The sequence below is a fragment of the Nipponia nippon genome, unplaced genomic scaffold (genome assembly GCF_047370975.1).
Source record: "Nipponia nippon isolate SJK-2023a ecotype South Korea unplaced genomic scaffold, ASM4737097v1 scaffold_2, whole genome shotgun sequence".
Classification (NCBI taxonomy): domain Eukaryota; kingdom Metazoa; phylum Chordata; class Aves; order Pelecaniformes; family Threskiornithidae; genus Nipponia; species Nipponia nippon.
Genome location: NW_028262336.1, coordinates 119,551,551 through 119,563,735, shown reverse-complemented (window position 1 = coordinate 119,563,735; position 12,185 = coordinate 119,551,551).

The window sequence follows — 12,185 nt, the reverse complement described above, 5'->3', positions numbered from 1 at the left end:
GAAAGTAAAGAAATACCAACATCTTAAAGATCAAGTTCAAGAACTGATGACTGCCACTAAATTTATTTAATAGTAGTGTAATTATTATTTATTTCCTATAGGAGCATGTGGCAAGGGGTATCAAGGCAACTGCGAATTGTTAGCAGAACTAGGACTCTCCAGTTCCCAACAGGAAAAGGTCACTTGTTTAATGACTCCGTCGCTACTTACTTCAGTAGATATTGTATATATATTTGCTAGTCAAGCACAGACTATTTTAAGATCTTAATGAACTGTAATTGTATGAGCTAATGAACTGTAAATAAACTGATCCTTTCTTTCTATCTGTCTAAGGTGGGAGCCAGACCCCCGGAGTGGTGGTGGCAAAAGGCGATAGGACAAAAGACACGATAGGGCACTGATAGTATGTAGGGATGCCAAGGGACTTGGAATCATGACGTATTATCTGTCCCGCTTAAGACATTAATCACTAGTCTTTACCTAGGTGAATGGGCAACCGTTACCTAACTCACTGTCGTGGTTTAACCCCAGCCAGCAACTAAGCATCACCCAGCTGCTTGCTCACTCCCCCCTCCCCAGTGGGATGGGAGAGAGAATCGGAAGAGTAAAAGTGAGAAAACTCATGGGTTGAGATAAGAACAGTTTAATAATCAAAATAAAATAAAGTAAAATAGTAGTAGTAGTAGTAGTAGTAGTAATAATAATAATAATAATAATAATAATAATAATAATAATAATATACAAAGCAAGTGATGTATGATGCAATTGCTCACCACCTGCCGACCAATGCCCAGCCTGTCCCCGAGCAGTGGTCCCCCACTCTTGGCCAACTTCCCCAGTTTATATACTGGGCATGACATCATATGGTATGGAACAGCCCTGTGGCCAGTCTGGGTCAGCTGTCCTGGCTGTGCCCCCTCCCAGCTTCTTGTGCACCAGGCAGAGCAGGGGAAGCTGAAAAGTCCTTGACCAGTGTAAGCACTACTTGGCAACAACTAAACCATCAGTGTGTTATCAACATCTTTCTCATACTAAATCCAAAACACAGCACTATACCAGCTACTAGGAAGAAAATTAACTCTATCCCAGCTGAAACCAGGACACCTGCAAAAGGAACATGTATAATTTTATAAAGGTTTGATAAATGGCCCCACATCCTTAATCAAGCCCACAAGCCAAACCCACAAATTAACACAGATATCTCTACATACATCCTGCTTATTATCTGTCTAGACCACACGATATGCTAGGAAGCTGGCGATTTGAGCAAGACTTTTGAAAACAGATAAACTTTTCTATGTCATGTCCATCTCTCTCGGCCTAGATTGGGATCAGTGTTTTAAATCATGCTGGGAAAGCACAATTACTGTACTGGTGTACTGTGCTCTGCTGCTTTTGCATACCTGGCACAGCTTTAAAGCTGCCACAAAAATATGTGCAAATGAGCAAAGAAATAGAACAGATTTCATCAGTTCATATGAAACTGTCCCTTTATAACCCTTAGGTTAAGACTTAAGAATAAAGAGAATAATTTCAAATGGTTTATCTGAAGTTATATAAATAAAAGGCAACTTTGGGACTGGGAACCTGCTGTCTTGTGTTCAAGTGATTCTACTGTCACTTCCAGTTAGAAGTTTAAATCTGACCCTTAAATCAGCTTCCAGACAGACTGGATGAGAGCCCATATGCTAAGGCAGGGTTTGCTTGACAGAATACGAGTGAGAAGTGGACAACAAATTTCATCACTACCCTGTGATTGCCCATTACTGGTCACCACTTCTTAGGCTGGATGGCAGGTCCATCTCTGGCAAGGTGGAGGTTATGAGGTCCTGTGCTTGCAAACTCATTTTTGCTGCTCTTCAGGTAAAACCAGAGATCCTAACCAGTGCTTATGTATTTACAGCTTTAATGTGTCATATGGATGCGTGTGTTGATTCCCTATGGCTTACCTACTGGCTTTAATTTGAAGTTTGTTATGAAAGAGCAACATGGATATCATTTTTACATTTTACAAATGTGTGAGTTTGCTGCAAGATGCTTCAGCATCAAAGATCCCACAGTCAAAGCAGAATGTTATGCGATTAAGACTTAGACCTGGAAGGACTTGGGCATTTCACTTGCTATTGAAATTAAACCTGATTTGCACATCTGAAGGAATCTGTATTTATTTCAGGAAGTCAATGTACAGAAACTGACTTTTACTGAAATGCCAGGTTTCCCCTTTCAAGCTGAAGAAGTGTCTGTGTGAGGCTGCTGGTGTGCCAGCTGAAGCACATGGTGGTAGTCCAGGCTGTAGTGTGGGCAAGCAAGAGTGTTAATGAACGGTGGGGAAAAATGAACGGTGAGGAACATGAAGATGTGGTGCTTAGGGACGTGGTTTAGCGGTGGACTTGGCAGTGCTGGGTTAACGGTTGGACTTGATGATCTTAAGGGTCTTTTCCAACCTAAATTATTCTGTGATTCTATGATTCTATGAGGGAGGCAGGATATGAGCGGGTACAAGCAGGATTCAGCAGCCACTTGTTTCTCATGCTTGCTGGCAAGGGGTACAACACCTGTGGGCAGGGGCTTTCAGCTCCTGGGAGAGCCTGGGTGAGCTGGCAGGGTGGCTGGCCTGGGTGAGCCTGGAAGAGGCGGCTGCTGGGGAGGGACCCAGGTCAGGCACTGGGCAGGCACCTGCTTCAAGTGCTGTCTCCATGCAGCCCTGCCACATTCAGCAGGGTGTTCTTAGGAAGACTGAAGTCCTCCATTGGACTGGCAATATAGATATACCTATGCACACATAAATGCACAAGAACTGTGGCCTGGGTGACTGACAGGTCCATAACAGAACAAAGAGCATCTGGTTTGTTGTCCAGAGCCTGGATTTGGACCAAGACCTCACCACAAAGGAACACTGGCTTTCTTCTCACTGGGAGGTCTGACCACATTGTGCCTCCTGGATTTGTGTTGTTTCTCATGGTGTTCACAGTACATTAAAGCCTTCTGTATTGATCCTTCTGAAATGCTACTGCTGGATCAAAGGAAAAGTATGCATTTGTTTCAGTGGCATCTCACCCATCTGGTTTTACCAGAGCAGGATAAGAAATGTCAGCAAGGCAGTCTACTCTATTTAATTTCCAGGGCTGTCAGTCATCTGGTTTCACAGTACTTTGTTCTCCTAGCAGAAAATAAATTCAGTTATATCTCAGGTTACTTGGTTTATATGACGAGTACTCTGCATTAGCATTAAGCTAAAAGAATTTATGCCTTTAGTGAAAATGTCACAGCAATTTATCTCTGCTTGAACCTCCACAAAGTCTGGTATAAAATATGAGATAGATATCTGAGGGGTTTCAAAGTCCTGTGACCATCCATGGCATCTTTCCTGGCCTTGACTCTTAGGACCATATTCTAGGTATTTCATTATCTCCTCAAAAAGCAACTTGTGCTATGTGTTTGTTGTCGGTAATAACAGGAATTAATTTTCTTCAAGCCATGAGGGTATACGGACATGCTGTCCACACACAGCTGGTGCAGAAGGGGACACCATCTTCTTGGAACTATTTCATTTGATCCTTGGAGTTATTCCAACCACCCGATGGAGTGGAAGGAGCTTCATGGGCATCTCCTGCCCTTCCCAGTGCAGCAAGGCTGATCTGCTTGCTGCCTCCCTGGGGGTGACAGGCTCCTTGGGAGCTCACAGGATCCAGGTGGGATCCTCTCTCTATGCCAGTCACTGGAATACATTTTTTTCTGCTCTTGACTTATGATAACAGCTTTCAAACTAGTCTCTGCAGTTTATATCAGACAGTCTTCTTTTGTCCTTATGTTCTGCTGGAGAAAGTGCTGGGAAGTAGGGCTCTTGCTCAAGTGTCCTGGTATTCTGGGATACAGATTCACCATGATTTGTGTGAGAAGTGCCTCACCATTAGCCACTAACCTAGAAATCATTCTTAACCCAAGCCAGATTGAGGTAGAGTGCAAGTAAAGTACCTATTAATTTAAATCACCCTTTAAAACATTAAGGCAGCATATTCGTTCAGGTCACAAAAAGCATAGAAGAAGAAACGTGGAAGGCAAGCTAGCTGTATAGAGAGTCTCCTGTAAGAAATAGTCCAGGAGGCACAAGCAGATTTCATCTTTTTCTGAAGTCTTACATATTTCTAACTTGCTGGAAGTCATTCTTGTCTGACCACTGGAGACAGCAGTGCTAATTCACTAGGCTGGATACCTTCCCTGCACTTAGCCTCCTCCTTCAGTCGGTGGCCCAGCGTGTGAATTGTGCTGGAGAGGGTCTCCACTCAGCCTTACACTGCAGATCCGTGTGCATGCTCACAACTATCCTTCACACAAAACTGTACTCGAAATAGATAGATGTAGCTCATGATCAGTTCTTATCTGAGCTCAGAGATGGTAGTAATTGATGATGGTGGGCTGCTGGTGGGTTTGGGAGAGCTGGTGCCTTCCCCCCAGAAAACACCACAGTGGTGTACGATGGGACCTTCCCGGACCATTCCTTTTTCTTATTTTCCCCTCACTTTGATCACAGTAAGCTGCAAAGAAGCCCTCTGTGTGTAACTGGACCTAACATTAACCTTGTTTCCTAGGGGGATTGTGAGATATTTTTCCCCATTAATTAAAGTGCTTTGAGATCTACAAAGAAAAAGCTATTGTGGTGGTACGAAGGAGCTGATGCTAGAGACTACAGGAGTGCATGGCAGTCAAAAGAAAAGAAAGGAGGGCTTCATTAAAGCAGCCTGGATCTGTGACCTCTGCCAGGATAAGCCACGGGCATCTTTGCTAAGCTGAGACTCTGGCGGGAGTTGTCACTTCTACCCTGGCAGCGCAGTGCATGCTACCATCCTCATCCCCATCCCTATCTTCATCCCCATCCCCGTCCTCATCCCCATCCCCATCCTCATCCCCTGCATTTTGCCTTTGAGAGGGACGGAAACATCTCCTTCATGCCAGCACTTCCCCATAAGCTTGGCCTGGTTCAGTTACAGGCATCTATTCACCCAAAAGCAAAAAGCAAAAAGACTCGCCAAAGCACAAGGGGAATCTCTCCAGAGACTTTCTTGGTGTTTCACCCTACATGTAAGTGCTGTATTTGCCTACATGGCCACAGAAATTATCACAGGGGACACAGCAATAGGACTGCTCCAATACTAACCAGAGTGGCCGTGCTGACGTGGTGTTTGTTCTGAAAGCAGCAGAAAGTGAAATAAGGTCAAACTGTTCTTTCCACAGGCACTGTGTACATTGTATTAGTTTAATGATATGTTTACATACTCCCGATGCTTTGCATCTCTTTGATCTTTGCAATCGCACAAGTTACAGCACAAACAACAGGGTCTGCAGGAAATAATACTGTGTTGTGTGTCTTTGTCTGCAGCAAGCATGACCTCATGGATTGCATTTTGGATGGGTCTACAACACAAGAACCTTGGCTGTGTCAAGAAGCTGGTACTGTGGAATAAAAATAGTAAAACCACTTGCTCTACTATTTTCAGGTGGGATGTCCTACAAAGGACATGTGGCAAGGTATTTTAGTTAAACTTTGAATCAGATAAAAAATGTAGTCAAAGTACTTAACGTCACAAATACAATATTGTGGGATTCTAGGCTATAAAATAAGCTTTGTCCTGTCTTTGAAAGGCAGCTTTTCTTTAATATCTCAAACTGTCTCTTAACAGGAACAATATATAGGTTTTAAGCAAGATTTTAGGGAATTTTCCTTCAAACTAACAAAGCAAAGAAGCTCAAAGTGGCAGAGAAACTCATAGCCCCAGAGTAGAAGACAGGTTTCTATTCTTCACCGCTCAGATACAGCCTGTATAAAGGAGAGGTGTGTGATTGCCATGTTTCATCATATTCACATTTTCAGGGGGGACACCAAGATTTTCAATGACCTGATGCTCTACCCATCATCTGCTACATTTCATTTGCCACCCTGGGGACACACTCTGACAATGGAGAATGTGATTATGACCGCACACAGAAAAGCACGTACAATCTCGGGGGCCATGGGGAAGAGGAGGTGCTGGATCAGGACAGCAGGCGATCGCCTCTTGAGCAAACAGCAATGCAGCGAGCTGCTCGGTGCTGGTGGCAGCCGTCGTCACCCATCCTTGGCCAGGCTACTACATATGTTTGGGTAAAATTAAGTGATTTTCTTAATCTCTGAAGATGGTGTTCCCTATTCTCTTCTAAGTTTAATACAGAATTAATTTAATCTCCCATTCATGGGTATCCAGAGTAAATCCTTAAAATAATGGGCTAAAGCTAAGAGAAGAAACTTGACCTATGTAGTAAAGAACAACTTTCCTTAATCCTCAGCCCAGCTTTGGAGAGAAAAGTGCCCTGAAGAGTAACACATGTACTAGTTAATGAAACTCACTGCTGGTAATGTCCTTCTTTTATAGGAAGAGTAGGTTTCTAGCTCAAAAGCTACTGCCAATTTTAAATAAGACGGCATTGAACACGAAGAGGCATAGGCTCTTTGGTAGCCTATACCAGGCCCCAAAGAACACTCTGGACATTTTGAGTTAAAATCAGCATCTTCCATTTTATCTGTAACTTGAAACAATCAGTGTCTCCTAGAACAGAGGGGTAAAAGACACAGGAGAGATTCAATTAGAGAAGTGAAATTCAGACCCATGGGGTCACCTTGGGAGAAGTTTGGGGACCACCCTAGATCTCAGTTGATGTGGTTTACATATGCTTGGCCTTATTTGGGAGGAGTTTTTTGGCCTGGCTATGTATTACCTTCTGTTACTGTGATCCAGTCCCAGTGTAAGATAAGCACAGATAACTGAGACAAAGTCTGCATAGAAAAAGACACGGTTGGAAAAATGCCTAGTTATGCCGAACACTCCTCTTTCTCCAGGAGCAGGTCAGGCTATCATAATACTTCTGTTTTGTTATGTACTTATATTACAGGTGGCAGCTGAGTCCCATCAGTTGGGTACATAGATATAATTGTCACTTTTGCTTCTGGTTACTTTCCAGAAATGAGGTAGGTTATCTCGGTCCTCATCACGCCGAGGCATTGCCAGGTGGCTCTCACCCAAGGCCAGGACCCACCTGAACACTGGATTCTTTGTTCCACTGCCCTTCCTCAGGTCAGATATGGAGCAGATAATCAGATCACTGCTCACCGACAACCTGTTTTCCCTAGACTATGAGCAAAAGCTTTGACGGCTGTTTTTTTTTTTGTCAAATCTTCATCTAGCCTCCAATATTTTTGGTGTAATTAAAGTGTTAAACTCCTAAATGGAGACAACCATACATGCAGTTAACTGCATGAGCGTTTTATTCTAAATAGGATGCATGTCCATGGATACATGGAAAAATTTATTTCCTTTGTTTGGAAAACACTTTGCTTTGCTTGTGGACTAGCAGCAGAATTGCTTTTCTTCTCACTGTCACACCAGTGAGGACAGCGGGAGTGTGCATGCTCTTCAGAACTGAACGGTTCCTATTAAAAGCCAAACAATATGGCTCATTTCCTCTGTGGGTATCGATAAAGGCACTTTACTTGCTTATCAGTTCTCTAACCATATAGCTGGTATCGTGTATTTTGCAGACCTTTATGTTATCTGTGCGTTAAGAGTTGTAAGAAGAACGAAGGACTTGTCTAGGGCTGCCTGTGTCTCACCTCTGTTAACAACATAATGATTGCATGTGTCAAAAAAGAAGCCATCCAGACTTCCTGAAACCTAAAATAAGAAAGAAAATCACACATTAAGAGCAGCTTTTCAGTACTGACCTCCACTTGTTCAGTCGTCCTTAAAAGCCCAACAACAGAGATGAGCATGGCAGCAGGCTGTGGATGTTATCAGATTTAAGTCATTTTGGTTTCAGGAGGTGAGAAACTGATGTCCAAACACAGACTGTAAAATCCACTCTGCTAGTACCTGCCAGAGCTGCTGTGGGAGCATATTCCCTGCCATAACAGTACCAAGATGGCCAGAGATCTCAGATTTCAGGCATTTTGGATTCAGTAGGAAACAGCTCAAACCCAGTCCCCTAACCGGCACACCGTTAGTACGGAGTTTGGGCTCTGGGGTTTCGCACAGCACAATGATGCTACACATTCCTGTGGTCTAGCCTGTGTCTTGTGTTCCTACAAGTGTACATATAGGCCCCTGTGGAGGGAAAGTCACCACGCTGCAGGTAGCGGGATGCTAAAATTGCTACTCATAATGAAGCCGGTGTTGTTTTGAGTACGAGTGGATGGGATTAGGTAAGAGCATTAGGTTCAGCAGGCTTTTGCAAGCGCAGAAGGGAGAGTGCAACAGCTTGGCATCCTGCAAGTAGTAATTAATGTCTGTACATCACTGAGGACAGGCAGGGGAAGAGGTTTCAGCCTCTTCCCTCTCTTTATTGATTTCCCCTCTTTGAGCTTGTGGGTTTAGCCAAAGCATTGCATATTGAACATCTGTTTTGTTACCTCTTTCATGCTGCTGCTTTTACACTCTCTTGGCTTTGAGGCATTAAAGCTTTCAGTGAAGAGCAAGGTAAAACTGGGCTTTGATGTTCTTCTTGTGCATTGTTTCTTTAGTGTCCTATATCTATAGCTAGAGTCTGAGAGTCGGGATGGAGGAGGGAATCGATGCTCACGTGCATTAGCAGAAGGTGACAGCAGAGCCAGCTGTGTTCCCCTCTTTCTGCCTGGTACCGCAGAAGCCAGATCCAGACAGACAAAGCATGAACAATATGAATTAGGACAGTGTTAATATATAAAAATGACAGTCCTAATTCTTGATTAGTCACTGACACTATGAAAAGGTCCACTCTACATTCCTCTAACTGCAAAAAATGAAAATACCTGTATTAATTTGGAGGAGACTTGCTTTTCTTGTAACTCTTGAAAGACATCACTGTACTGAATATACAATGAATGATGTGTTTTTTCTGAGCTGCACAAAAAATGCATATGAAGAATGGATATTTATCATCCTTTAGTATAATTTAGCCATGTCTCTCTAGCCAGTTATTTTTAGGATGAGATGAATCATGGCCTCTTTCTGCCCAGTGACTATAAAAGGAGCCTAAAAGGGCCATGTCAGGTGCAGGTATCTTTTGTAACCATTTTTGTTGTACTACTCTTCCTTAATTTAGTTTCACAGTTACACTTGGTTAGAAAAAGCTGTTCATAAACCAGAAGGCATCAGATCTGTTATGCCAAAGCTAAACACAAAATTAATTTATTTTATATAACAAAATATGATCTAGAGAGTATAAAAAAATTGTAGGTGATACAGTAACCCCCCCAAAGATCTCCAGAGTCATGGTTTCCCGAGGTGGGTGCTCTGGCAGTGCTTGTGTGCAGTGGGTGGCGTGTGGGTACCTGGGCTCTCCTTGCCCATCGTATGCCTGCAGCGAGCTTTCCCATCCCCAGCAGAAGAAACAGCATTTCTCAAACTCTCTTCTTCTGACCTATTTTAGACATCTGTGCTGAAGTGAGATGAAGTTGCCTGGAGGGCTCGTTTCCATCCCTCTGGGCTCCCCTCGCAGTTGGGGACCGCTGGGGAGGTGAAGTGTCTGCAGCATCAGCATCCCTCTGCGACACGATAGACCAGGCTGCGTCCTGAAGGAGCTCGCATGGGGGAAAAAACACGAGGTGAAACACGTTGGGATGGTGCTGGCAGAAGGGCACGCGCCGTACAGCACAGATGTGGCCAGTTGGTATTTGTGGTTTCACGGATGGATTGAGAGCATCTTGCAAGATCGCTGCAGACGCGCTGAACCGGTGGCTGCTCGGGCTTTGCAGCCTGAGAAAGGAGCTTCCACCAGGGGAGCATCAAACCTGACTCCAAAATGTGAGCATGCAACCAGCCACCCTGCTTCGCTTAAACAAATTAGTGGTCAACTACATTATAAGCTCATTGGGCAGGGACCATCTTTTTTTCCTCTGGTTTGTTCTCTGCTTTTTTTCTGACGTTGTCACAGTAGAGATAATAGTGCTTTTATGAAAACATACTACAAGGTTGGTGTAATGTATCATTTTCTGACCAAAGGTATTGGTATTTATGAGCGTTAGGCACAGAATGCTGTAAATAAATTAATTTCAATGTGCTATAAAAATAAAACACTATTTCTGTTTTGTAAAACAATTTATCTTTGTTTTGTAAAATAATTTACTATTGTTTAGTCTTTTGTAAAATTTTGTAAATTATTTTGCAATATTTTGTAAAATAATTTATCTTTGCTTTGTAAAATAATTTATCTTTTACATTTTTGAAACAAGAATTAACAGATTATAATTCCATATATAATGCCATATATCATGCCATGTCATTAAGCTGATTGGGACAAGTAAGATTAGTAAAATTAATAAGATTAATTTTGCATTCTGATGCTGTGTACTCTGCTGGCCAAATGAAAAGCATTAACTATAACGAACCTTCAGATTTGCTGTTCATTTTGCAAAACCAGGAAAAAGAGAAGACTGCAATACTGACTGCATCTAAACTTCACTGATCCCACTGGACCCATTAAGAATGAATAGTTTTAGGCTTTTCTCCATATTTCCATTTTCTCCATGTACTTTTTCCACACTATAGGAGAGATCGGATTCACAATGCCGGAGAGGGGGAGGAAGGCTCACTGTAAGGGTCAGGATTGAGAAATAAATACAATATCAGAGATCAGAGATCATAAATCAGGTAGAATAAGAAATTTTTATTGCATTACTCTGCATTTCTGGGACATGATTTGGAGAGCGGCTGAGCACTGGAAGGAGGGGACCTCGCTGGTTTTGCTGTGAGTGGCTCATAAGGCTGAAGCTTTAAATCAGCACTTGGAAATACAACAGCATGCTTGTGCAAAGTGCTCATCTCTGGTTTTAGGTAGTCATTACTGCTGAGAGGGTGCTCAGAACATGTGTAGGAGTTTTCCTCTGCCAAGAGAATATTTTGAGATGTCTGGTTTTTGACATCCCAGTTTTCTTTGCATGCTTCAACTCTGTCGCTTCACTTCCTGACGGGAGTTCTGTTAAGCATTTCCAATTTTTTTGATTCCAAAGTATTAGTGAATCTAACAAGGGTGAAATCCTGCTAAAAAAAATAGTGGAGAAGGGTATCCTTTTTTTTGAGAAAATATTCTTTGTATTTTTAAAACACAAATTTAAAATACAAATTTAAATACATTTTTTTTTTTGAAAACACCACAGCTGCATGTCATCTTGGCCGTCTCCTAGCATTGCTCACAACTAAGAACGAGGTACCAGGATGATTCCGATGCACAGCACCAGGGCGGTCCCCTGTGCGTCACCCACCTCTCCCTGGCAAACACCAAGCGCTTCCCAAATTCATCTGGCACCCCAACGCTGTTAGCCCGTCAGCAACCTCTTTGCTCCTTAAAAGCAGATGCCTGCTGCCATTTGTCCCCTTGCTTTTACACCAGCACGGGGAAGGGAGGATGAAAAACAGCTGTTTAGAGTAGGTTCGAAGACAGCGCTGAAGAAATGAGGTTACTTTCCACTGCTGCTGGCATGTACGGCAATGTGCTCCGTCCCTCACCGCTGCTCTCCTTCCTTTCATAGAATCACAGAATCGTCAAGGTTGGAAAAGACCCTTAAGATCATCAAGTCCAACCGTTAACCTATCACTGCCAAGCCCACCACTAAACCATGTCCTCAAGCACCACATCTACCCGTCTTTTAAATACCTCCAGGGATGGGGACTCAACCACTTCCCTGGGCAGCCTCTTCCAGTGCTTGACCACCCTTTCGGTGATGAAGTTTTTCCTAATATCCAACCTAAACTTCCCCTGGCGCAGCTCCAGCCTTCCCCCATTTTCTCAGGAGGGGTTGGGGGCTTGATTTCCCCCTTCCCTGCACAAGCTTCCCAGCATGCAGCTCAGGCCCTCACCCTCACTTTACCTTAAGCACCTCTAACTGCTCCTGAGCAACACATCTTTTTTGACCTTGGCCCTGGGATTAAGGGGAGATCACTGGGTTCCCCCATGGATTCAGACTCTGAAGCCTTCAGCTTCCCATGCCCATTTGAGGTTTTCTCCCTGGGTGTCTTACTCTTCATTCTCGCTTTACACACCTCTACTTCTGCCTCCTGGGGGTAAAAAAAGCCTTCATTGAGTTGCAAGGCACCAGAAAGTCACAGAAGCTCCAGTGCCAGCCATGGGCTAAACCTCAAACCCCCAGGCAAGAAGCAGCAGCGGCCGAGAGGGCTCTGCAC